This window comes from Aquila chrysaetos, chromosome 6, assembly GCF_900496995.4.
Source record: "Aquila chrysaetos chrysaetos chromosome 6, bAquChr1.4, whole genome shotgun sequence".
Classification (NCBI taxonomy): domain Eukaryota; kingdom Metazoa; phylum Chordata; class Aves; order Accipitriformes; family Accipitridae; genus Aquila; species Aquila chrysaetos.
Genome location: NC_044009.1, coordinates 56,754 through 83,835, shown reverse-complemented (window position 1 = coordinate 83,835; position 27,082 = coordinate 56,754). Strand labels below are relative to the sequence as shown.

At 42.4% G+C, this 27,082-nt stretch overlaps 1 protein-coding gene across 4 annotated transcripts in view; it reads left to right on the top strand.

Annotated features, from left to right (window-relative positions):
* The window catches only part of LOC115343023 (translation initiation factor IF-2-like), a 59,022-nt gene that overhangs the window by 12,755 nt on the left and 19,185 nt on the right, over positions 1 to 27,082 (top strand). Inside the window, exons 3-4 of one of the 4 annotated variants that reach the window (XR_005932730.1) lie at positions 18,208 to 18,326; positions 18,976 to 19,164. The exons of the other annotated variants lie outside the window; for them this stretch is intronic. The gene's annotated coding sequence lies outside the window, so the exon portion shown is untranslated. The remainder of the gene's footprint in view (positions 1 to 18,207; positions 18,327 to 18,975; positions 19,165 to 27,082) is intronic. 4 annotated transcript variants of the gene reach the window in all.

The window sequence follows — 27,082 nt, the reverse complement described above, 5'->3', positions numbered from 1 at the left end:
GAAGGTTCCTCTGCCCCATTTCTAATGTGTTTTACTTCCATGTTTGCTAGTGGGTTCTGCTGGAGGCAGTACACAGAGATGGAGTTGAGTAAGGTGTTACGTATTATCTAAAACAAATCATGTTTGGTGTAAAACAATATTTACAGTAGAGCATTAGAACACATTGCCAGGTGGGGATAAAATGGTTCTTGAGTAGGCAACCCCACCATACGTAGGGTGCTCAAGGAGAAGGATATTGGCAAATATCCCAGGGATAGTGCCTTCCCTACCTGTTTGCTTGCTGAGGAATTGCTGTGTGGTACCTGACACACTTCCTAGTGCGCTTCGATACATGCTTTGAAATTGCGCTGGATAGTAGGATAAATTAGACTCAGCCTAGATAAGAGAGATTATTTTAAGCTTTCCCTTTTCCTCTTCGAGGTCGCATGAATAGCCAAAGTCTCCATCTGTATCCGTAAGGCTGATTGGTCTGTAATTCACTTTGGTGCCAGGTGGCTGGGCCAGACTCGGTAGCAGGGCTTTGTATCTCACCTCAAAGCTCCAGGATGCCTGTGATTCTCCAGGGTATTTTTGCTATATGGCATTTTCAGAGGCCGCTTTGCTGCTTTGAAAATGGAGATGCCTAAGAAAATTCTATGCCATAACAGTTATGTTAAGTGTGTTTAATCACTTGACTTCAGAGTTTCTGGGAAATTACTTAAACTGTACCATTGCTATCCGTACTTGAGAGAAGCTGGAGCAGCTTGCTTGTACATCAGGTTCTGGTAGCACGTGCTTATTTTGTAAAGAAGATATCAACAATGTTATTTGGCAAGCAAGTGAACAGGAAGAAATGTCACGAGAGTCATTATTTCTTGGTGTCAAAGTGAAAGGGTTGGCTTGATAATTTGTCCTGATAGCTGAGTAACCCTGAGTCACCCGAAGTAGGACTTGACTGTTGAAGCCAAATTTAAGGTAGTTGGGATATCCCAGTCTGTAATCTTTTTTGTTGTTGTTGTAAAGTTGAAATCCTTTTCCCCTTGGGTGGGGGTGGGGAAGCGGTCTGTCAGCGTTTTCCATACATTACTGTGAATTCACCTGGAATTCCTTCAGGGGTGCCTTGCACAGCTCGGCTACATCTCTCATCTGCCCAAAGTTCTGTGGAAATTCACACATGCCATGGGAGTCGTGATAGTATTGCCTCACAGTAGAAGTTGTGGCTTCATCTGCGCTGCTCTGTCTGGTAGTCTCCAGGGCAGGAGCTGTAAGCAAGGTAGTTGCTGTTCGTAGTGTCTGCTTATGAGAGATTTTTTGTGACACCCTGAGGGATGCTGTGGAGGAGGAGAAGGAGAGGCTCCAGTGCTGCTTGTGGATGCAGTTACCTGCAGAATGGAAAAGTTCTGGGCATCCTTCATCTTTGCACTGAGGAATTCAAGCACAAAAGGTGACATGGGATCTTTCTTTGCAGGGACCTGCAGGCATCCTTAGAGCTGAGAAGATCTAAGGAGTAAACTGAGGAGGGAATGAGAGCAAGAAATCCCAGGAGGGTTTCTAAGCAAAAAGCAGCAAGCTGGCTTAAGTGTAGGGGATGGTGTGGTGAAGGTGAGAGAGAAGTCAAGGGTGAGCAAAAGGAACGAGGAGGCAAGCAGGAGACAGATGAGAGCAGGGGTTTGAGAAGATGAGTATGCCACTATGAAAGTTAGGGAACTAAAGGAGGAAACTGTCAGAAGAAAAACTTCTGTGGTTGAAAAGACCATTTTGTCATCTGCAGCTGGGTGTAAAGGGGAACTTGCTCACAGTGAAGCAGTCCAGCATTGGAACAGGTTGCTCAGAGGGGTTGTGCAGTCTCTGTCCCTGGAGGGTTTCAAGACCAGACTGAATCAAGCCCTGAGCAACTTGCTCTGACCTAATATAATGGCTGATGATCCTGCCTGGAGAAGGAGGTTGGACTAGAGACCTCCTGAGGTCTCGCCCACCCTAAATTGTCATACGATCCAATTTGTACTAAACGCAGGAAAACAGAAGGCTTTAGGAGTGCCTTTGTCCAGCTTGCTTGAATTTCATTTCTCCAGATGGGCCTGCCCAGAATCTGTGTGCATTGTTTGCTTTCACAATACTTAAAACCGACACAGCGATTAACTTTTGAAAAATTCCCTTCTAAAAATGCTAGACTGAGGAATTACATGTATTAGTGTAAGGGGTATCTTTTATGGTGAGTAAAGCGCTCTTTACAATTTCAGAAGAAATCATCTTCCCCAATAAGAAGCTGAGGACAGAAACTCTTGAACGGCTGCTGTGTTTAAAGACTATGAAGTTTCACAACTGCCAGACCCAGCTGCTGATAATATAGCCTTGGAATTTGTTTGAACACTTAGTTTAACTTTTTTTTAGTCAGTTAGCTGCAGCATGGCTAAAGAAATGTTTACAAACATTTCAACTTACCATGAAGTTGCAGGATTCTCTGTCTGAAAGTGTGTCTGCGCAAAGAACCTGGATTCTGTGTCTGTGGAAGCCTACAGGCTCTTATTTGGACCAAACAGTAAGAGAGTAAAAGGACATTGCTCACTTGGCTGTTTCTTGAGGTTGAGTCAGGAGGGGTGGAACAGAGCAAGCAGCTGGCCAAAGGTGAGGGTGCTGCTGAGCCCCTCCCTGAGACGGGCTGGAGGCTTTTGGAGCAGCAGCAGCCTCTGGCCCTGAGGACACTGGGGAGACTGAACGGTTGCAAGATGCAGCCTAGCATCTGACTCAGAGTTTGGAAGGGACTGTACTGATCACAGTTGCTGCAGAGTACTGCATTAGGCATGCTCAATTGGAAAGAGAAATAAAAAGCTGTATATGAAATTGTCTTTGTTGCTAAGATGTCAAAATATCTGAAATGCATCCTGGCAATGTGGGAGGGAAAAGGTTAAGCAAAGGTACTGCATGTAGTGTCACAGTTACAGCCTCACCTGGGCCTCTGGCCAACAAAGCCAGTATTTCAGGTTGGATAGGATTCAGAAGAGGCTAGCCTTCCTAAGTATGTTAGATCTGGCTGCTGTCTCTGAAGAAACTAGACTGGAAAACAGAAATGAGAGAAAAGCTGAGCCTAACCTAAGTGTCACCTTCAGTGCTGCTTTTCTGTGGAAACAGAATATGCAATTGTGCTTCATCTGTGTATAACCGAGTGAGAAAGATCACGCCACACGCATTCTTCAAGACTGCTGCAGACTTGGCTTAGATGCATCCCAGGGCACTGCCAGCCTTCTGAGGACCCTCACTGGCTCCCGGGGGGCTGCCAGTTGTATCAGAGGGGACAGTCCACAAGTGCTCTGTGTTGGCAGCAACACCGAGCAGTCTGCCCACAGTCCTTCACAAAGGATGACTCCAGCCCCTGAAAGACTACCTGTGACTAGCAATTCTTACTTCTGTTTAGCTAGGGTCTTGCAGTACTGTGTATTTACAGCACCATTGTAACTAGTCAGCAAAGTTCCTCCAGAAATTCCCTTCAGAACAGGTAAGCCCTCATGGATAAGAGGGCAGCTTGCTGAGCCATATTCAACCCCACTTGTACCTTACCTGCAGTTGAGAGAGGCTGTTATCTAAAACCCACATTAGAGAATTTCTTAAGTACTGGCATATCCACCTGTGATCGATCCTGTCTTACCAGCAGTCCCCTTATGTGGTCAGCTGCTGATTGTCCTTGCTGAAGGATTAATTTTCCCCAGTCGTAAAACTACTAGCTCGGACATTTGCCAAGGTTATGAAGTGGGAGCTGGACCTTTAAGAGGCTCTGGCGTAAGTCTGTTGGTGGTGATTTTTCCACATCAGAGAGAGGCATTGGAGCCAGAAGGATCACTTAGAGTGCAGTGGCTCTTGTTGGCCTTTTTGGGTCAAAGTGATGGGGCATTGAATGAAGGAAACTCGATAACCAGGTTAGCTCTTTCTCTGTGAGGAAAGCTCTTACCTGTAGGGCTTTTTTTTTTTACATCCTGCTTTAAGGAAGTTGGTATTGACAACTCCCTTAGGCAAGACAAGGTGACCCACTCAGTGAATGAGGGAAAGGCTCTGGATGTTTTCTACCTAGACTTTAGTAAAGCCTTTGACACTGTTTCCCACAGCATTCTCCTGGAGACACTGGCCGCTCATGGCTTGGATGGGTGTACTGTTTGCTGGGTAAAAAACTGGCTGGATGGCCGAGCCCGAAGCGTGGTGGTGAATGGAGTCAAATCCAGTTGGCGGCCAATCACAAGTGGTGTTCCCCAGGGCTCAGTATTGGGGCCAGTTCTCTTTAATATCTTTATCAATGATCTGGACAAGGGGATCGAGTGCACCCTCAGTAAGTTTGCAGGTGACCCCAAGTTGGGCGGGAGTGTTGATGTGCTCGAGGGCAGGAAGGCTCTACAGAGGGATCTGGACAGGCTGGATCGATGGGCCGAGGCCAATTGTACGAGGTTCAACAAGGCCGAGTGCCAGGTCCTGCAGTTGGGTCACAACAACCCCGTGCAGCGCTACAGGCTTGGGGAAGAGTGGCTGGAAAGCTGCCCGGTGGAAAAGAACCTGGGGATGTTGGTCGACAGCCGGCTGAATAGGAGCCGGCAGTGTGCCTGGGTGGCCAACAAGGCCAAGAGCATCCTGGCTTGTATCAGAAATTGTGTGGCCAGCAGGAGCAGGGCAGTGATTGTCCCCCTGTATTCGGCACTGGTGAGGCCGCACCTCGAGTCCTGTGTTCAGTTTTGGGCCTCTCGCTATGGGAAAGACATTGAGTTGCTGGAACGTGTCCAGAGAAGGGCAACCGAGTTGGTGAGGGGCTTGGAGCACAAGTCTTACGAGGAGCGGGTGAGGCAACTGGGGTTGTTTAGCCTGGAGAAGAGGAGGCTGAGGGGAGACCTGATCGCTCTCTACAACTACCTGAAAGGAGGTTGTAGTGAGGTGCGGCTCGGTCTCATCCCAAGTAAGAAGCGATAGGACAAGAGGAAATAGCCTCAAGCTGCACCAGGGGAGGTTTAGATGATTGGGTATTAGGAAAAATTTCTTCACCAAAAGGGTTGTCAGGCATCGGAACAGGCTGCCCAGGGAAGTGGTTGAGTCACTATCCCTGGAGATATTTAAAAGATGTGTAGATGTGGCACTTAGGGACATGGTTTAGTGGTGGACTTGGCAGTGCTAGGTTAACGGTGGGACTCGATGATCTTGAAGGTCTTTTCCAACCTAAATGATTCTATGATTCGAAGACACAGAATTAGATGGATCCTTGTTTTTTGGTCCAGAATATCTACTCCTTTATTGCTACTAGCAATGGAGAGACTACCTCTTTCTGTGCTTATACAATGGTTGCCATTATTCATCGTGGTGCTGTTAGGAAGTTAGAGCAGTTATTTGCACTGGGCTCAGCACACAACCTCAGCAGTTGTCATAGCAGGCAGCTCAAGTTTGCTTTGCATCTTCCTCTTGCTGTGGCGAGTGTGTTAACTTCAGAAATGTTGTCCTCACCTCATGGCCTCTTTTGAGGTTAGTCTTTCATAGATCCACTAAGGCAATTTCCATTGCTCCAGCCTCTGCTTGCCTAACCTAGATGTTTCTTAAGCAATACCAAAATATGTGTGGCGCTTGCCATGTGTAAACTTATGTGTGTTAATCGGAGGAAAAGGAAAAAACCCTTTGTGGCTGATTCCTCTGCTTGGAATGCTGAGCGGGAAAGCTGGAATGCTTACTGAGCCACCAGTGGTTCTGGGGACAAACCATTTCTGCGTCTTCCTGACCAAGGAGACTAAGAGAATGGAGAAGTTCTGTAAGGAATAGTCAGTGTGAGGTTAATGTGTCAGCTGTTTTTTTGAAAGTTGGCAAAGGCAAGGTATACTTTTAATATCTGCCTCCTCCAACCCTTTCTAAAATGCACTCATGCCCATCAAGGACCAGCAGCGCAAAGGTCCTGAGCTGATTTTTACGAAGCTGAAACACTGTCAGGCTAATTATCTGCATCCTTAAGGATAAGAAAATGGAAGTCCACAAAGCTGCTGGTGAGGAAGAGAAATAGATTGACGCAAATACAAAGCAAAAATTGGAGAAGATCAGTCTCCAGTGATGGAGAGCCTGGAATTCTCAGAGGCTCCTGTCTCTCTCTGAGGTGGGAGGTGACGCATATAAGCCCAGTGTGTACTGATCAGAGGGGAATTCATTGCTCAGCTGTTTGCCCTTCTCCCTTGTTAGTCTGCTCCCACAGCCTGGTTGCAAACACTGGCTATCAGGGCTGTGCAGAAGCTGCAGCTTCACTCGTGTGACTGAGAGGATACTGGGAACCGCGTATCAGCCAGATGTCACTGCCTGTCTGCAAAGAGCACATGCAGTTTAGTGAGAGTGCTTTATTCAGCGGTGTAAGAAATGGCTTGCCAGGGTCTGAGATTTGTATCCATTAATATTTGTTCTTTTTTTCATTTAAGCTTATTTACCACTCTGATTTTACTGTATAAACTGTAGAGGCTAGAGAAGCATTAACCCAGGTCTGCTGTCCAAACACACACAAATTCCCAGCTGCGTAGATAAAAGCAGATTCTTTTTCTTAATTGAACATGCTAATTTCTTTTCTTTCCAGGTCAGATTTAAGAGATCTGGGCCTGTGTTGCTGAGAAGGTAGCTCTCTGGGCTTACTGGAACTGGCGGGTAAAACAGTACAGCTTGCCGTGCATCCCGGCCTTACCAGCTTTCAAGTATTTAGCCTTAAAATAAGTAAATACATGTTTATGTTAGAATTCATCAAATACTGAGGTGTTTTCTGCCAGGCATCTTTTATGAAAGCTGTTTGCAATTTTGAGTAAAATTTTTAGTAATTAGAAGTTAAAATATCTTTATGTTTTTTATGGAGAAGAAAAGTGGAGCGTCCTTGGGACCAGAGAAGGCTTTTCTGGTTTTCTTGGACTAACCATGACCTGGAGCAGCAAAAGGATGATTCTCCATTTGAAAGTGCAAGGGGGAGGTCACTGGTCCTCCGCAGCATACCTTGAATTCTGACATTGAGTTTAGAGCTGGGGCTGGATGGGAAGAATAACTGGAAAGAAAGAAGCTAGGGATAGAATTAATAGTTCTTTTCTAACATTTGTGTTTTTGAAGCAGTGGTGGAAGCAGCTTCAACTTATGCTTTCACAGTAAAAGTTCTCTAAATATCCTTTAGGAAATGGCATTTCAGTTTTTTACTAGATTCCTGCATGGAATAATGCATTTCACATTCTGCTTTCACTGTCCTATGCATCTTCGGTGAATGATTACAAAGCAATGTATATGAATCCAATTATTGTAAGTAAAGTATAATTAGTATCGTTGGTGTATGTTGGTGCAGGAGAGCAGCTGTAGTTCCTAGACACAGAGATGGACATTCCCTCTGCAGTGCATCCAGGTACATTAGAGTATCACAAAGTGTCATGGGAAATTCTTACAGAATGCCAGCAGCTACCATGGATTTGGGAGGAAACAAGGGAGTTAATTTTGTAAAGAATCAGCTGTTTGAATTTCAGATCACATAGCCAAGGGTTCTGCTTGCCTTGATGATACACTTCATGTTCTTCTCTGTTCTGTTTTTTTCATAAGAGCTTCTTGCACAGACTTAGCTTGCATAAACTTGCCTGCTGGGAGTGTTGTGGGGTTGCTGCAATTTCAGTCTTTTTGTTGTCCTAGTGATCCATGCAGAGTAATACAGGATCAGAAAACCAGGAAGGATGGTAGAGTAAACCTTTGCCTTTGTGTTTTGTGTAGAGAGAGGAAGTTTGATTGAATTAGTTGTCATTTTAATAGCTATAAATTCTTATGTGTGTTCATTGAGATCTATTATCTGTAGTGACTGAGACAAATACCAACTGAAGAGCGCTGCATTGGCAGCAAGTAAACATCTATTCTAGCTGGCATTCTTTGTCTGTTTTGGAGATGTTCACTCTCTCATGCTCAACTCCTGAACCAGTTTACTTAAAAAAAACAACAAAGCCCAATCCAAACAAACTGACCCCACCTTTTCAGACCTTACCAGTGATACAGTCATCTAAACATTGACTGAATCCATTGTAGTCTGCAGTTAAATACAATGGGCGATCCTGCCTTATTTTTCTTAAAACTATTAATGTCGTGTAACTCTAGCATACATCCTGCATTTCTAGAGGCCCTGCCTTCCTGGACACCGGCAGATGTCTCTAGACTGTGTTTAGTGCTTATTTTAAGTGAATTAGAAGCTTTCAAAAGATTCAGTTGGCAATTCCTGCAGGGAAAAACCTGTAGGAGACAATTTGGTGGATGCTTGGTCTTGACAAATATCCAGACATTTTGAGTAGGCCTGGTGTTAATCTACAGTGCCTACTGCTTGAAGGAGAAGCTTTCAGAAACATTTCCCAAGACGGTAGGTTTTGAAGTTTGCGTTTTGACAGAAGGACTGACAAAGCCAGTGAAGACTGCATAATTGGAAAAGTGTTGTTTGTAATTCAGTAGATTTAATGAGGGATTGGAAATGAATTCTGTTGATGCAGAATGCCTCCAGGAAGCATAAGACTAGACTGCTTAACTTAGATACTCACATTGTCTTCAGGTGAAGGTTAGGTGGATAAAGATCCAATGTAGAAATGCGTCTATTTTAATGGACTGATGTGTGTAAACACGGAGGAGCACAGATCACTTGAGCACTAGTTGATTGGGGCACACTTGGATGAGTCATTGACCTGACGTAGTAGAGATGTAGCCAGCATCACATATGTGCTCATACTGTGTGCCTAGTTTGGGAAACATTGGCTTGTAGTGGAAGAACATGAGGAGGAGGGTTACACAAAGCTGTAAGAGATGCCAAGTCTCTTTTGTTCATGACTCACCAAGGCAGTGGCAGCTTGTACTTGCTGCTCCCTGACTAATGCAGGGGTTATTCCCGAGTGTTCAAAGAATATTGGAGGTTACTAGTTCAGAATTTTTACGCATTACATCATTTTGTTGCAATGACTGACTCATTGGGTCAGTTTATTTAGCAAGTAAGCAGTGGTAAGCGAGGGAACTGTAACAGGGTATACCTGCATTGGCTCAGCCAACAGTACAGTTTGCTCCCTGTTCTAATTATTCCTTGATAAGATTTATCTCCTTTCCTGGAGGCAGGGAGAGCACAGCAGTACCTGCAGGCAGTCTATGAGTCTTAAACAGAAAACCTGTTGGTGGGTCTGAGGGTGGGGTTATTTTGTGGATTAAAAAAAGAAAAAATTCCATTATTTCCTGAAATCTCATTTTATGTGGCTTTGTGTACAGGAAGCAGTATCTGTTATCTGGAAAGCAGCATGCTGTAGGCTGCATGGAAAGAGAAAAGGCCAACCTGGAATAATCAGTCTTTAGGTGTAACATGCACACTCTGAGGCACATTTGTCCCTAAATATCTCAATTTTTCTGAGTACAAAATAGGCAGAGCATCACCCAACAAAGACAAACAGTTAAAGGCAGCTCTAATGTCTTATTTTCCCCAAGCTGCCTAAGTCTTTCACGAGTCTGTCAGTCACTAGCATCAGGAACAGAATGTTGCCTGTAGTAGTAAGGTACACTTGCATCATCAGGAGAACGATTACCTGGATATGTATTTGCTAAGAGATAGGATTCTCGTATGGGAAGGCATGCCTGAGAAAGTAGGAGAATGATGCTATGTTGTATTCCTCCAAATATTTTAACTCATAAGAATATTCACTTTCTTGTATATTCTAGTTAGCTACCATACAAGTTCTCAGTATGACGAAACTGAAAGTTTACAGATTTTCAGTAAGACTTTGAAAGAAATAGTATGTAATGCAGAGTGCTTTTTTCACCTTGGGCAGAACTCTTTATGTAGAATATAGGCCCCACGTTGTGTGAGCTTGTCCTGCATCCCCACATAGGTGACAGCAGATTCTAGACATAGTTAAAACCTTGTTAAAAGGATTTTTATTTATTTATTTGTTTGTTTATTTTAAACCTTGCCTGTGATGATACTACCAGCACTTGAGTTTGCTGATGCAAGGTGGCAGATCTCAAAGGGTTCAAGACTCAGGACAGATAGATGTCTTCCATACTCCATGATGTGTTACATCATGAGGAATACTCCCTATTCTGAAGCAAAACCAAACTGGCTTACTTTTAGTTTCACCAGGGCATAATTGAGTTGGATCTCAGCACATAAAAATATTCCAAATGGAAGACATTTTTACTGCATTCTTACGTAAATTACTGTGCGTGTTTCTCTGGGTTACAATGAAGACGTCATCTCTCAGAGAAGCAACTACAGTTTGGAGCTTTCTCTAGTGGGGCAATATAATGGAATGCAATACAATATCACATAACATTCTTTCTAAAAGGGTTTATGCTAATCAGCTGAAATACATTTAACTGGTGTGGTCTTTTCAGTCATCAGTGGTGGGCTTCACTGTTTGTACAACCCACCGAAGTTACTCTATGATTTTTCAGACATAGCAGACATTCGTTCAAGACTTGCCCCCAGAACTGCGCTGCCATCTTTGTGATGATCCTGTCCACTGCCCCTGCACAGTAACGGTACTGCGGTATGCAGAACTGCACTAATTCACATATCATTGATACCCTGCTATGGACACACATTCTGATGTCACTTTTGATGTCGTCTTGTCATGAGGTTATGGACGCTCTCTGCATCTTGCAGCAGAACATTGCAATCTAGAAGGATTTGCAAATAGAGTACCATGGATCCACCACCTGGAGGAATAATGCAGGTGGAGTTAGGCCTTTGTGGAAAGAGAGGGTAGAGAGAAGATTGACAGTCTAGGGTATGTCTGTGGGTCGCCTGTCCTAGTGAAAAATCAGGCAAGATAAGCTTCCTTCAGAAGGAATGTGGCATTAGAACTATTTTAGTGTGGATTAGAGGAACTGATTTTGTTTGAATTGATGCTACCAAGATGCTGCTAAGGAGCTGAAAGACCACGGGCATTTCGGAGGGCTTATCTCCTCTTTTTGCTCCAGGACCCATCATGCCTTTTGTTGTGTGCACATTAGCTGAAGAAGTCAAATTCACTGAACTCCTTGATTTGCAGTCCCTCAGGTTAGAAGGTGATTTAGAAAGCTACGTTCCCTGCCTGATTTTAGCTCTTGTCAGGCACAGGATCTTTCTCCTGATGTGGAGAGAAACGCTGTTACAACTGGAGCCCAAGGCACTGCTGATTCATATATGTTATCTGTCTCTTGCACTCTGAAATCACTTGGCACAAGCAAGATTCTCCTGCTGCAGTCTGCCCCACCCTATCTAGGCCTTCTAGAAAATATCCTCTTGTAAAAAAAAGTCTTTGCGTCTGATTTCTATAGTGACACAGAAGAGTCGATAGCTTGCTCCTGAAGGATCTGAACATAGGTTGTGTTTCCTTATACTACAGGAAAGCCTTCCCTGTAGCAAGACTTGTGGCAAAATGACTAGCGCTTTTTGAGGAAGGAATATTGAAGGCTCTGCGGACAGTATTGTACACTAGAAAGCTAGCAGAAACATGCACACAAATCCCGCCTGTGTGGTAGCAACCATCATGAAATGAGAGACTATTAAGACTCCATGTTTACCTAAAGAGAAAACCTGTGTGCTGTCTTTTGCAACGAGCTGCGAGAGCATGCTGAAGTCTTCGTTTGTTTGGGAGAGATTTTAGTGAAAGCTTGCTCTGAGTCCGGGGGTATGGGGTGGTTGGTGGTGGTTTGTTTTTTTGTTGTTTTGTGGATTTTTTTTTTTCCTCTCCTCTTCCTTTGTGAGTTGTGTGAATACACATGTAATAACCTTTACAGTCAAGAACACTAAATCTTTGCTCTCTAGTTTTTTTTCTTGTTCAAGATTGCCAGGAACTGTGGGGAACAGTAAAGTGTGCTGATTACTTAGGATGTAGAGATTTCAGTGAGAGTAGGCAAGCACAAATCGTCATGAGAAAGGGAACAGTGCAGAGAAGCATCCCTGTTTGATGCTCAGCAGAGATCAGATGCTGTGTCCAGATTAAGGAGCAGACACTTCAAGATCCTGCTTCTCCAGTCATCCAGGTCAGGTACCTAAAGTAGTGTGCTCTGTCTACCTGCTGGCACGCGTATTCCTTTTCTGTCTCTGGAAATGAAGCAGGGATGGAAAATGAACTGCTAGCACATGCCCAACTCTTTCTTCAGTGTAGGGTCAAATTGTGGCTGGAGCAAACACACACTGAGACTTAGCCTAACTGTTAGAGATTTTGCTCCACGAGTTTAAAGTAAGGCCCTTTAGGCTACCTTGGAAACAGCACGAGAAGGAAAAAAGAGATTAGTACTTGTGAAAAAGTTTTTGTGAATGTTTTGTCTTTTGTATCTGTTCTTGCTTTTATTGCCTTGATGTCTGAGCAGGAAGAGAGAATTCACTGCTAACTGTCATTATGATCGGGGATATTGCGTAGCTGTGGCAATCGGGGAACAATTTGTGGCCTTTTCAATTGTTTCTAGTGTGTTTTTTAACATGGGAATGTTTGAATCATCTGCTTTCTCCTTAAAGGGACCATAGAGCTTTTTCTTCCGTCAGCTAAGTGATTACAAGGCTAGTGGAGAGGAGTATAGGTAACTTCCTTTCAGCAAAGGTTGGCCTAGTAGATCACATGACTATTAGGCACCCACTCTGCTTGAAGAGAGGGAGGAAAAATTAAGAGCTTGGCTTTGGTTTGGCTCATTCTCTGAGTTTACTCCCAAACTTGGTTTATCAGAGACATGCCCACCACTCTAGCCAGACACAGCGACAGAGAGGTGAGCATAATTGCTTCCAGAATGCGATTTTTCATGAACAGATATGCTTGCCTAAAAGGAAGAAAAAGCATAACCTAAACATGAAGCATTTTCTTAGCAATTTTGCATTATGCTTTTGTCACTAGTACAAGAAGTGCCTGAGGGGTAGATGAGGCTTCTCCCGGACTTTCCTGTTTGTGCTTCCTGTGGTCAGCTTAAAATACAGTGCTATACAATGTTTAGAAAGTTTTTATAGAGGCAAGGTTACAAGAAATTACTTTGAACTTTACATAGATGGTTGAGAATCAGCCTCTCTGTTTCCATGTTATTGCTACCTCAGTGAAACTGCTGGCTGCTTTTTGGGAACGGTGGCTTTCATTGTAAAGAGTGAACTGGTAACCATTATGAGTGGGCAGAGCCTAAAAACTTTACTCTAAGACTGTAGTTAGATACGCAGCAGCTGTATTCTGTAAACTAGATTAAACAGGCAGTGCCCCCCACCCCTTCTGCCAACATCGTGCCAGAGTTAGTGTGGCACAGCTGTGACCTGGCGGCTCGGATTGCTGGCCGAGCTGTTGGACCTGTGCGCATGAAGAAAAGCAGTGATACGGTAGAATTTGCGTCATCGTGTAGCACTTGTATATCCTTGCAGATCTTTCCTTTGAATTTCTGCAGATGGGCTGAGGCTGTTTATCACACTTCTGTACCGGTGCAGAGTTCGTGTGATGGGCAGCACAGAGTGAGGCACCGCATGCGTTCCTCAAGTAGAGTTGAGGGCAGCGTGGGTGAACAGGCTCTGTTCTAGTCTTGACTGCAAGTGCTGCGGAGTCATCTGGGAGCGAAGGCCAAGCCAGTCTCGGTCTCTAGCACCGCACAGTGGTGTCAGGACTCAGTGTGTCGGAACTACCTAAGCGCTCTTTCCTGCTCATTCATTGTGAGCCTACTGCTTTGGGCTATTGGTTGCTGCAAAGCACAAATGCTAAGAGACAGCTTTGCTAGAATCTGTTTCGTGCCTGGGGAGCTGATGGACAAGATGGCTGGTATTTGCTATGTCGCAATTTGGACTCCAACTCACATTGCTTTGTTTTCAGTTCAGTTTGCCCTCAGCCGCAAACATGCCGATGAGGCTATGAAGTTACATTTCAACGGCATTGCTAATATCTCATATATAGCTGTAATTGTAGCAGCTACTTTTTAAAACAGGCGTTCTCTGGCGATTCGTGCCAAAAAGTGTAACCAGACTTGGCTAACTGATATTGTTAAACACCAGGCTTTTATCAAGAGCATCGCAGTTCACTGCCACGATGCTGTGGTTACTGAAGATGACTAAAAGCGTGCTATGTGTGTATTAGTGTTGTAGTATGAACCTAGATCCCAAAAACATCAGAATTTCGAGCGCTACATTCTTCCTCTGTGGCCCATAACCATCTTCTTACAATCTGAAAAATTCATTCATGAGTAGTTTTGCTCTGATTTCATCACAACGGGGGCCAATGCCCCCTTGATGGTTTCTGACAGATGGATAAAGCTTCCCCTTCCTGCCGATAAGAAATAATCCCCATATGAAAACTACTAGAGAGACTGTTTTGTAGTTGTGCCCATGTCCATCTGGCCTCTTCTGGGAATGCATGAATAATGAAATGAACTTCTCCGCACATGGCATAGCCATGACTGAGGAACAGCCTTTCGTTTCCAGATTCCACCTACGTACTATCATGAACCACTTACTATAAAGAACAGGCATTAAGACTGAACAGGAGTAAAGCTCTAGGAAAGATGAAGTTTACCTTTAGCTTGCTTAGAGTGTGCATTGCAGAAAATTACTGTAGCATATGTCTATGAATTATATACCGTTTGGATGATGTTCAATCTATACTGGTACTTAGCATCCACAAAGAAGTTTAACACTGATATGCCTTTATTAGTACTCAGCTAAGTTCCCAAGGAGGGAAAAAAAAAACCCAAACCAAAAAAACAAACGAAGCTCATAAGGTGCCTGGAAGACCTTTACAGATATAGGTAGTGTTTTAAAAATACTCCGCCATATTCATTCCTAGGTCTTACCAAATCATAGATAACATTCATCTTTGTAATCAGTAATTTTGAGTATTTATGCTTATAAACATATCAGTGTGGGGTTTTTATTTACTGTCATAACATCAGCAAACTTATTTGCATTCAATTGCATGGTAATAGGCTGTTGGAAATATGTTCATAATGTATGTGTAAAAGTAAATATGGCCAGTGAATGAGCGTGTGTGTTTGTCCTCAGTACCCTGAGCCTCACCTCTCTCCTTACAGTGTCTCTTTAATCAGCTGACAACAGAGTTTGTGTCACAAAGCAATCAGTCTTAGAAATAGTTTTGGTCTTATAGGAATCCTGCTGAAGACTGTAAGGTCCACATAGTCTGATATACGAGTCACTTCCTAGTTCTCTGACTCACCCTCATAGATGAACAATTTTATGACTTCTAAATAATTGCGTATGAATCATCTGGAGGGCTGTAAAGGAAGATGTGTGGCACTCTTGTGCCAACACTTTTCTCCGACTGCGACAGGGTATTAGTGAATTGTAATCAAGGGAGAACAGCACTTGGATAAACATCTGCAGGAGCACTGGGACCTCACAGAGAGTAGAAGCGGCACAAAACATGGAATTTCTTTGCTTTCTTTTTCTTGTTAGAATTTTTTGGTCTTGTTACCTTTTCATGTCAGTATTTCTTTCCTTGAATCATTGGCCTGTTATTCATGTCTTGACGATTACACTTCTGTCTGTGATTTTACTTTTATCTTGCATAGCTTTAAGCTTGTATACTTTCTCACACCTTAACAGCAGTCTTCTCAGCACAACAGAGCCAAGGCTACACACCTATGCTGTATTAAATTAGGCTTTGGATCACAGCCTGAAATGCTATGCTGAGTGTTACAGAGGGCTAGAAGAAGTGTCCCCACTACACTCTTTGTTTTAATGTGGTCTGCACCGCAAGATGAGCATGAGATCTCTGTGCTCTACAGAGGTGGGATTTCTTCAGGCTTTTCACAAAATATATTTGAAGTTTATTCTGTGCTGCTGCTGCATGCTCTCAAATTTCCATTCTGAGAAGGTTCAAAGATGAGGGGCAGTGTCCTAATGGAGTACAGCTCATTTCTGTCACTGAGGCTCTTCTCCTCACTAACTGCCCACTTGTTTGTATGAGAGCACGAGTCATTACCCTTTACTTGGTGTCATCAAGCTGTAATGATTCAGCTCTGAAAAGCTGTATTTACAGTCAGCCAGATGAAACACACAAGTACACGTAAGCATCTAAAGCAGAGGGTTTTTCCTTGTGATTTTTAGAGTGAAACATGGTGGTATGTTCTAAAAACCACTGTGGATGTTACTACTTAAATTCTGTGTTAGCCGAGAGACTGAGATACATGTAATTCTTGAGTAACATGGCAGATGTCCAATGTTCCAAGAAGTCTTGCTGACAAATTTTTTACTGTGTCATGGTCTTTTCTGAGTAATTTTGAAGAAAAATGAAATATCTTTCCTGTTGTACGTGATCTTAGGTGACACTATGAGAAAAATGTAAATTCTAAATCCGTTTGCATTATTTCTGCAACAGGAGGTCAGTACTTTTTTACATAATATGACATTACAAATGCAGTACAGTAATAGCCTTTTGCATCTCAGTTTCCTATTTTGTAAAATAGAGTGATTCACTGGAATTAGAATGGAATACAGTCATCTTGTTAAGGCACTCTCTATCGTATTACCCATTTGTGAGTTAATTAGTGGTGATGTTTCAGTCTCCAAACATAGCTTCAAATGCTGTTTGAATAGGATAGTATGGGATATAAGATAGGTTGTATATGAAAATGTTTTCTTTGCTCACGTAATAGTATTGACTGGGGAATGAAAATCCTGCTGACTTGTCAAAATATACCCTCAATCATAGGGGAACTTGAAGATTGTTTGAAGACTTTTGACCATTTTGAAGTGAAGAGCCTGGTCTGACGGATCAGGTCTGATCTGTAAAAACCTGAGCTTTGCCTCATAACCTAGAGGAGTCAGGATTCTACTGGCATAGGTTGCTGTGAATGACAAAGCTCGTATCCAGTGAGGAGGAGAGTACTTGTGGCCAGAATAGCTGGCCCAGGAATGTTCCCGTCAGCTTTGTGAGGAAGATTTTTGAGTCATGTCCAGGGATTTTCAGTGCGTCACCGAGTTATGTGGCTGGCTGTTTATAGACTGGACAGTCCTCAAGAAATCTGTGCTTTTCCAGTCAGATGCGTAATCCTGCTGCCGCCTTAGGTCAATGGTAGATTTGTCAGCCTCTTTAATGAGACTGGGGATTGGATACACGCTCACCATCTCAGAAGAGTGCACACGTTGTTCTCCAGTTTGAATGGGGCTCCTGTGCTTTGAACCAGCTACAGAACAAGTACTGCTTACTTTATGTGTAAGCAGCTGAGAAGGTGGAAGGTTTGGTTAATACACATCTGCTCAGTCAGCTGTGGTGGGGGTTTGGGGTTCCCCCCCGCCTCCAGATTTGGGATTACCCCACATATACCAGAAAAGGTCTCAGTTTGTGTTTTCGAGGTTCTGGTCTTTGAGGAAGATGACATTTCCCAGACTCTGCAGGCACACCAGTCTCTTCAGGTCCCATAGTTGTTGATTAATCTGTGAACTGCATGCTGTGCTCAGGAAGAGACAGAGCAGGAAGGATTTGCCTGTCCAAATATAGGCTTCTGCTTTGGAGCTGGTTGTCTCGGTTTTCTCGGTAGTCAGTGGAGAGAAACAGGTGTTGCTGGGGTATGACTCATCCCATCCAAGGCTGTGTCCCAATAACCGTCTGGCCGCTCAGACCGTCAGAAACAATGCGGTCAAAGTTTCATCAGAGCAGGACTCATTCTGTGCCAGGACTCAAATATTCCGCGTTTTCTTCACGAGCTCAGAGCATGTTTGCAGTTAGCTGAGAATTACATTATGTTTGTTTGACCCATGCATATTCCTCTTGAAAATAATGGCTTGATTACTACTGTGATAGGTTTTCATTGGCTAAACTCGGTGGGTTTTTTCTCATGTTAATTGAACAGAGGAAGAAAATACTTACAGGTTAAGAAAGTTTTTGGCTATTTTTAATGGACTAGGTGGCCAAGTGGCCCTCCAGGTGAATTCATACTTCATTGACTGAGAGCAAAACTGCAGGTTGTCCATTCATAACAAGCCAAGAATAGCAGTCTCATTCCTATTAAATGGTTGTTCTTATTTTACCTTCATGCTGGCAAGTGCAGCTTCTGAAGGACTCTGAATTTGAGTAGGGTCTTCACCATTTCAAGTGGAGAAGTTTTGTGTCGCAGGAAGCTCTGCACGCTTATGGCTCTATCCTTGCTATAGCTCTCCTTTTAAAGTGTGCCAAAAAGGCTGGTCTTCAAGGGTAGTCTCAAGAGATTAATCTTTCTCCATTAACCAGTCTTGGTGAATAAATCCTGGCAATATTCCTCTTCCAGAATCTTGACAGAATACTCTCAGACTTCTAACGTTTCTTCTAGGATATGAAACCAGACTGGAAGAATTGCTGGAGTGTTGATTTACTACCTGGTGTCTGTCTTCTGGAGGAAGAGGAAAAAAACTGGAAAGCAGTAGTCTCCCACTGGAATCTTGGCTTGAGGTGAATAGATGAATGGCACCATCTCTGTTCTGCAGTGGGGCCTCTCTGACCTTTTGCTTCCTGTGGAGTTGTGAAACAACAAAGTAAACATTTAACTGAATGTGGCAGCCTGAGACAATTGGCCCTACTGTAGAAGGAACACCAGTCCCTTCTCTCTCTGCATAAATTCTCTTCCCTGGCAATGCTCATAAAGCTGCAGTGGAAGAAAGCCAGGCCTTTCATTGGGCAAGACCCAAGTTTAAGCGGAAATACAAGTAGTGTGTGGCTTGGTCCCTGGAAGTGTCCTGCACGCAGCAGGGCTGTTGAGGATTGCCCATGGTCAGAGCCCTTTCAAAAGTATTTTGTTTGTAGCATAGGAAATTGATTTGCAATACCGAAGTCTTCAAAGCTCTGCCATAGGGGTTGGTGGGAGCAGTTGGATATGGCATCATTTTTTTTTTACTGATACAACCATTCCAGAGTGGAACTGCTGAGATGTGTCATTCTTCAAACTCGTTTCCTTGATCTCATAGCACTGCCATGACTCTGCATTCCTAGTTGAGGTAGGCGTCTCAGTGTGAATAAAACCATGAGTTCTAAAATGCTGTAAATTTACCTGAACTTATGGTACATCCAACTCAGATGTAAGCAGTCTATTCCCTTGTTCCAGGCTCCCCAGTTCATACCAGCCTCTTCGACTGTGCTTTGTGATGATCTGTCACAATGTTGGAGCCTGCATAACCTCCTGCTGAAGAAGACCTGGCTAATACTGACACACTACCGCTGACCTTGTGTATTTCCAGATATAGTCCATGAGAACACTTTGTCCTGCCTTTTTAAAATACCATCTACTGTACATGTAAGTAAATATTACACGTAGAAAGAGACAGTCTGGAAATACATTCATTTTAATGGTAGTTCTGCCCATCTGATAAATCTGCTGCCCTGCTTCATGTGTTGTGGGCTTTTTTATTTTGGAGCAGATTGATAAGTAAATTGCTTTTAAACAGATTACGTGTCAGGAAGGATGGTGCATGTTCAATGAGCATTTAACACGCTTACATTTATAAGGGGTTTTACATTCTCCCCTCAACTGTGCTAGAATGCAGATGCCAGTCTCTTCTGACTTCCTGTAATTAATTTGATAATCAGACTGAATCAAAGCTACATTTGGAATACCGTTGCTTTCAAAGAATATTGATCTTGTGCAAAAAATGCAGTGTTTTCAGCTGCATGAAGATCTGCCTTGTATCTATCCCTTGGTCCCCAGAGAGCCTTTTCCTCTCTATAGCACCTGTATATTCTCAGTCTATTCAGTCAGAGAGTTGTCTTGTGGAGTATTTTAGTTTGGTTTTATTATTGTTTTCATATCAAGTGGAAAAAAGATATTTGAAGTGGTGTTCATATAGGTGAGGGGCACTTTACTATTATCTGCAGGTTTTCTGCTTTCTTTAGTTCTCAATTCATTTTGTGCATACATCTAATTAGTATACTGGTAGTCTCTCTGCAGATGTTTCTGCCAGTGTATCTTTGCAATAACGTTTCTTGGTGAAATGGGTCTGTAAGGACAATCCTTACCTTAAAAAGTTAAGGGAGTTAGGGACCGATGATGTCTGCATATTGTGCCGTCTCTCTCATCGAGCTCTAGCTACAGACAGCCTTTGCTTTGGGTGATCCTTGAAATTCATTACTTCTGTCATGTATGCAGAATTGGAATATTTCAGGGTGAAATGTCAAAAAATCAACAAAATAGGTGGTATATACACAACTGACCACTGAGCCCTGCCATTTTGTGAATGAGAAAGTCTTAGTTGTTTTGGACTCCCTTCCTGAATCCACTTTCTTTTTCTCTGGGACTGTGCCCTAGATGGTTTTCACAAGCATGTATTTCCCAAGCTGTTTTCTAGGGGGACTTTTCAATGTCATGTTCTTTGATCTGCCAAGTCCCTAGCCTGGCAAGGCAAGCTTGCCACTTCTCTGTGAGAAAAATTACGGGCTTTAAAACTGACACTTCCCCAGTTTTTAAAACATACTGCTCCTCTGTTTATTCTTCCAGCACCACCCAATGTAAATGAGCTCCCGTTAGTCACAGAATAATTTTTTTCTAACCCAGTTTGCAATGATGTATTCTCAGTCCAGTGTTCATTAAATTGTTTTACCTTCGTGTTCATAACATGGTTGTACATCAGTTCTTTGTCAAATAGGCACCTATAAGCTGCCTAGGAGATGTCTTAGAGATCTTTTCAAATTCTCGTGACTTAGCCCTGCCTCACGTCCTCTGTTTTGTGAGGCTTCACTTGAATGAGGATGAACTTCACGAGCTGTAGTTCAGACAGCAGTCTTAAATTACTACGCTGTCATTGAAATTCATTTTCTTCAAGGTTTTTTGCTTTCTCACGCTTGCCACCGTGATCGCTGCTATGCTGAGCTCTCCTAATTTTATTTTATTACTGCCTGCTAGTGACTCTTTTAGATGGACTTGTTGGATTGTAACTCAATGTTTTTTTCTGGTAGGTACATTAAAAGTGGTCTGTGCAAAAATATTATAGTGTATACAAATCATAATACCTATTACTTCTGCTCTGTGGCTTAAAATGCACCACTATGTTGTTTAAAGAGAAAAAGAGTCTAAACAGCTGAGCTGTTTGAGCTCTCCCACTCGTAGCAGGGAATGTTACAGCCTAAGGCTGGCTTTGCTGGAAGCACAGACAGGCCAAAGCCACTCCTGCGTGCTTTCTTTCTTTGTAGCAAGCTAATTAATTCCTGAAGTAGAATTTCGATCAGGGCTGGGCATGGAAAGCCTATCTTGCCTTTGCCTGTGTGGATGAAGGATTATGGGGGGAGTTGTTATTGCCAATGAATGCCAGATGCTGGTTGATGCCTCTTCCATTCTAGTCGCTTAAAACTTTTTAAAGTTTATGCAAATGAACTGCTATGCTCTCTTGTTTTTACTACACTTGAAATAATGGAGAAGCTGTCTAGCAGAAGCAATGAAACCAGACAGAACAGTATCTTGCTCTTTTATTTATTGACATGTGACAAATTTAACTGTGCATATTTGCCTCACCTTCTGCCTCTGTTTTATTTTGTCACTGTAGTTGCACTGATTTTTTTTCTAGAGCTTTCCAAGGCTTGTTCCTAATATTACACCTTACAAGCTTCCCTGCCTGTATTGCTCTATTTTTGGGTAACTATCTCTAAACAGAAAATGTTTTCCAAAGTCAGTAAAAAAAAACAAAGAAAAAGAAAAAAAGAATGAGTTGACTTTAGGGAGTAGAATGTAAGAGAGGAGTCATTTCACATGGAGATATTGAAAAAGTTTTGTCCTTTTGTGTCTTTGGGGAAATAGGCTCTTTGCTGCTTATGCTAGGTGTTAACCCGAATGCTGTGTGGGTTTGCCCATCTGCGTGTGGCCCTTCTGTGTGTGCGCAGCACTGCAAGTCACGTTCGGTGTTTTTGCTCACGTGGTCTTTCGCTACTTGTTCCAGAGAGATTTAGTCATTCATCTCCAAAAGATTATTTTAACTTATCAAAATTTAATGGAAGACTGTGCAGATGGATGGCTTAAAAACTGTTGTTCAGCTCCTTCCCTCTTGGGAAGGTTTATTGGTGTCCTGTTGGCAAGCAAAACACAGGTCTTTTTTCCAGAAGCAAAATTTATGATTCTTCCTGCCTGTTTAAATTCACTCAGTCCTTCTGGAGTTCATCCAACCCTAAGTTTTCAGACTCAAAACAAAACACTGGCATTGGTTTGTTTAGACTTATCTCAAGTAGGAGAGTTTAAAAGCTGGTATTTTAAAAATAATTTTCTGCTTCTCTAAATAAAGAGCTCCACAGGACTAACTCCAGGTATTTTTTTTGACACACCATAGCATTACTGCAGAACTTAAGGATTGTCTCCAACTTTTCCAGAAAAACTACATGTAAACTGTCAGGATCAAAGATTGAAAATACATACGTATACGTGTGTGTATATATTAATATATATATGTAAAACCCCAACCAACCAACCAAAAAACCCCATAACCCTCTCCTTGAAGAAAAGTATTTCATTTGCTAGTTCTAAAAAATTATTAAAGGCAAAGTATTTAAAAAATGAAGATGATTTGTCACTAGTGCTTCTTACTGTGAGGTGATTATTCTGTCTTTTGAAATTTGTAAATACTGCCTGGGCTTCTTCCAGAGGATTTTATCCCCCTCACAGTCACTCTCTGCCTTCAGAAATGACTGTGTAAAACTTAAGGTCTCTGTGGTGTTAGATCACAGCAGAGAATCACATTGGTCTTCTCCAGATTTAAATTCTAAGAATTTTCTTTTTCAAGATCCACCTGTCATACAAGTTTTGTTACTTACAAAAGTTAGCTCTGTTTAAGTTTGAAGTATGGTGTTGCTTTTAGAGTGCAGTTGCAGAAACCTTTTGGAATCTAAATAAACGCTGAGGCAGGACAAGAGACAGACAAAGATCTGGCCCTGCACAAGAACCTCGCAGAAGTACGGAGTTGCTGGAGGGAAAGGGAGGGTATTGGGACAGGGGAAGGGAGTTTGGACCGCAGAACTGTGGAGAGGAGGGGAGGAAATGAAAGGCAGGCACTGTCCTCTCCTGCACCTCTTCTGCTGGAGAGTAGAGAAAGTATGTACAAGCCCAGACGTTTTTCAGCCTGTGAAATTTAACGTTTATTTTTACTCCTGCCTTTTCCCCAGTCTTCAGCAATTCAGTCATCTATTTGTATATCCTGCTTCTCACCAGAAACAGCTGCTCTGTGCTGCCCCAAGGATCTATACTCTGCTTTTTGTGGAAGTGTTAACAAAGCCATTTCTTTGTTCTGTCTCCTGCAGTTCTAAAAAAGAATAGCAATTTAAACAAGCTACTGGAGGTCTTATGCAAGCCTAAAATATGCCTTATGGACAACAGTATTGTGCTGTTATTTCTTCAGATGGCTTTACTGTCATGAAATTTTCACGCCAGCTGGAGGCATATAGGCTTAGGGTGGATGGTGTCTATTGTACAGGCTGGAAAAAAGAACTGAGACACAGACTGCCAGATCTGTAACTAATTTAGGCTTTAAGGGAAACGTTCAGGTTTTGGGAGTTGGCTTTTATACTAGTCTTTCACCCTCCAAAGGTGTCCAGAGATGTCAATGCTACCTGAATTTTAATGAAATGGAATGATAGGATACCAAGGGGGGAAGGGGGGAACGTTAGTTTCCATTTTCTCTTGTTAACAGGGAGAAGATTTTTATTAGAAATGAGAACTCAGGTTGCGTGGGGTAGATTTCTTTTTTTCCTCAATAAATAGTATTCCTTTGAATAAGAAATCTTGAGTTCTCAGACCACTAATTTAATATTTTTATATGTCCTAATATTTGCCTTCAAATAAATTGAAATATTAGTGATTAAGGTGTAATACTTCTATTTAATTTCTGTGTTACGAGCATTACTGGGGAAATAGGGTTAATGACAGAGCAAGAGATTTTGAATGTCAGAATTTCATGTTTCTTGTTCCTCAAAATTGCTTTTTAGATGGGCGTTTGATTATTTGGCGAGGACGGGTATAATCCCATCTGTAACAATTTCTAGCAAATTGAGAAGAAATGTAGTCTTAGATGTAATTATTTTCATACACATTTTGGAAAATAGGGAGCTGTTGTGCAAGAATGCTCTGAGTCAAACCTTGTCAAGTTTGTCTCTCCACACTTTTTGTCAGCTGGTTTCTCTGAGCAAGTGTGGCAGCCAGTGTGTTATTTCACAGGCGTTTGTTGTGACAGGAAGCAGAAGAGAATTTTATTGGCATGAGTTGAGGACAGCAGAGAACTGTAAATCAGGCAGCAGCCGCAAAATCCATCTAGACCTGGGTTCCACTACTTCTGCTGCTCAGAGAGCTGCTTTCTTTGATAGGTCAGTAAACTCTGTTTTCTGCTAAAATGGCAGTGTAACAAACTGCACAGTGTGTATTTGATATTTCCTCATTGGTCAAAAGAGCATCCTTTTCCTGTGAGGGCAGGCCAGGTAGAAGTCAGTTTACAAAATCGAACTGACACAAGTGCAGCATCAGCAGAACAAAATTAGGTGGTCAGGAGAGATGCCCAATCTTAACAGCCAGTTCTAGTACATGCCTCTCTGCAGCAAACTGTGCGCGTTACAAATGCCTTGTAGTTAATGTGCTTCAGGAGCTCAGTTTGCAAATACACACACACACAGAGGTAACGAGAGTTTGTCTGGGAGTCACATCCAGTCGTGTCAATTAGAATGGCATTCATTCACAGTGATCCCAATGGCTCCAAATAATACCCTTTCATTCATATGCATCCTAAATGCAAAAGTTGGGGATATATAAAATACCCAAGTTATTTCCATATTAAGTGACACAAATGTCCTTAGGAGCGCTGGACTGCAGTCAGCAGATCCCTTCTGATTATTGCCCCACCATTTGAGCACCAGCATTCTTACTGGATATATTGTGTGTGTTAATTAGCATGAGCTTTTTAAAATATGTATAAGAAATAGTGTCCCCAACCAGAAAAACAGAATCTGTTGCTGAGAAAATCAGCAATCAAACATTTAATTATTTTTGTGTAGGATAAATAGGCTCTTATTAGGATTATGTGCTCATGCTTCTACAAAGGTGCAGATTTAATCTATTTTATGATGAAAGATTAAAACCACGAATCCCGTTTAATAGTGGATCTCCAGCAATAAGTAGCTATGTTATTTTATGGCTAATGTCCAACATGAGAGTTAATAGTAGGACACTTTTGTACCTGTTCCGCAGTGAAGACTAACTTGAGTATTGCCTGTAAGACAGGAATCAAATGCTTGCTTATATGTGGGGAACATGGGTAAGCATTCCAAATGACAGCACTTAGTCTTGGAATGGATAAATAATTTTGCAGTAATTTTGCTAATTATTGATTAATTTATCTGGTTAGTTTCAGAATAGGTCTCTTCAGACTAATTATAATGTCCCTGTAAAATGTTTTATTGTAAAGTGCTGATGGTCAGTCCTGGTTCCTTCACTCTACAGTATTTGTTTGTTATAAAGAATATGTGTGTTTGGTTTGGAATGGCATATGTCCAATACATTTATTTACTGGCTCTTAATATAAAATATAACTCCACGTTAGTATATTTTTTGAATTACACAGTTTATTCTTATTTTGGGGATCTGGAAATCTTGAGGGTTTTTTGTTGTGTTGTTTTTTTTGTTTGGTTCCCCCCTGTCCCCGCCCTGAGTATGCTGACACGGTTTCAATAATTTATCCTTTGGGTATTACACAAATGGGGCAGAGGGATAAGCATTGAGGCATCCTGTAAACTTTGAGCAATGTGGTAGAAATCAAAGTGACTGAATAAAAACCTGTTATCCAACTTGGGAAAGCGTGAATCAGCTAGATGGGGCTTGAAAGAGGATTTGCTGCTGTTGGAATATTTATTCCCTTCTCCAGTGGGCGTCGTGCATACTCTCTGGGTTATGCATGGGTCAGGAGGCAGCAGTGGTAGAACCCCGAATTTTTGCAAAAGTTATCCATGAATCTGTGGTGTTAGCAGTTTAGTGATAAGTTTACTTATAATATGTTCTGTTCATAACAGTGTCAGTGATTTGGAGCCGTATTTGGTGGTTTCCTAATGCTTGGGAGTAGAAACAGAATATGAGATTTTGAGATTAGTTTAACATGCCCCAAACCCCAAAACCATTAATGCTATGGCCTTAGCATGAAAATACAGAAAAATAAACAGTTACCACATTTGCTGATGTGTAAGAAACATAGCAGTAGCAACAGATGAATAGCTTCTTATGAGCAGTTAGTCTTAACAAATTTATCAGTGTGCTAGCCTTTCCCCTTCAGTTTTTTCCTGTCTTTGGAGAGGCGAAGGCTTTCCTCTTGGAGGGTGGGGCACAGGGCTATCTGTTCATATTTCTTATAAGCAGGTTCCTTTTGTTTTTCAGGAAAATACAGTAATACAAATTGACATAGGGTTTCCAGAGCAAGACAAAAATATACATGTGTAGTCTGGATTCAGTCCAAAGCATCTTTACCTCCGAACTGGTTTAGGCCAGAGAGACAGGATGTTTCACAGAGCAAAAAGCTATGTGATTAAAGAGCATGAACAAACACAGAGTATATTATTAACAAAACACCAGACTGCATTTCATGTTGGGTTTTCTGGCTGGTGACCCGTGGAGTTGACTCAAAAAGTTAACAGAGAGACAAAAGTCCAGTCTGTTCTAACATAACTAATAATCACAAAAGACTCCCTGAAGCCTTCTTCCTGTATGGCAGTCTTAAAAAGCTGTTCACACTGGTCCTGACAGTGGTACAAATACACCACACTGAGACTCTGCGCTTGGGAACGTGTGCTGAGAGAATGTTACAGAATCTGCTGTGGAGGGGTTTTACCTTGATTCACCATTCTGTACGTGTCTAGCAATTAAGCTCCCTGTTACCTCCAGGCTTCTTATGCTGTCGACAACATCTTTCATTTCTCCCTTGTGTTCTGACTCACAGGTCTGTCAGTGCCATTCTGTCTGTTCTACCTTGTGGCCCCTTCCATTTTCAGGATGTGGCTGATACCTCCACATCCTGATCAGCAGCTGTCTAGGCCATGGTCTGTATGGGCAGGCTATGAGTCACTCTGCTTTGTGGCAAGGATGCGTGTAGTAGTAGAGGCACGAGGTGAAGGGTATGTGGTGTTTGGAGACTTGGGGATCACTCAGCTAGCAGCTGACAAGACATTTGGGTCATAAGCAGGTAGATACGATGGAGTAGTCTTGGCTGGTC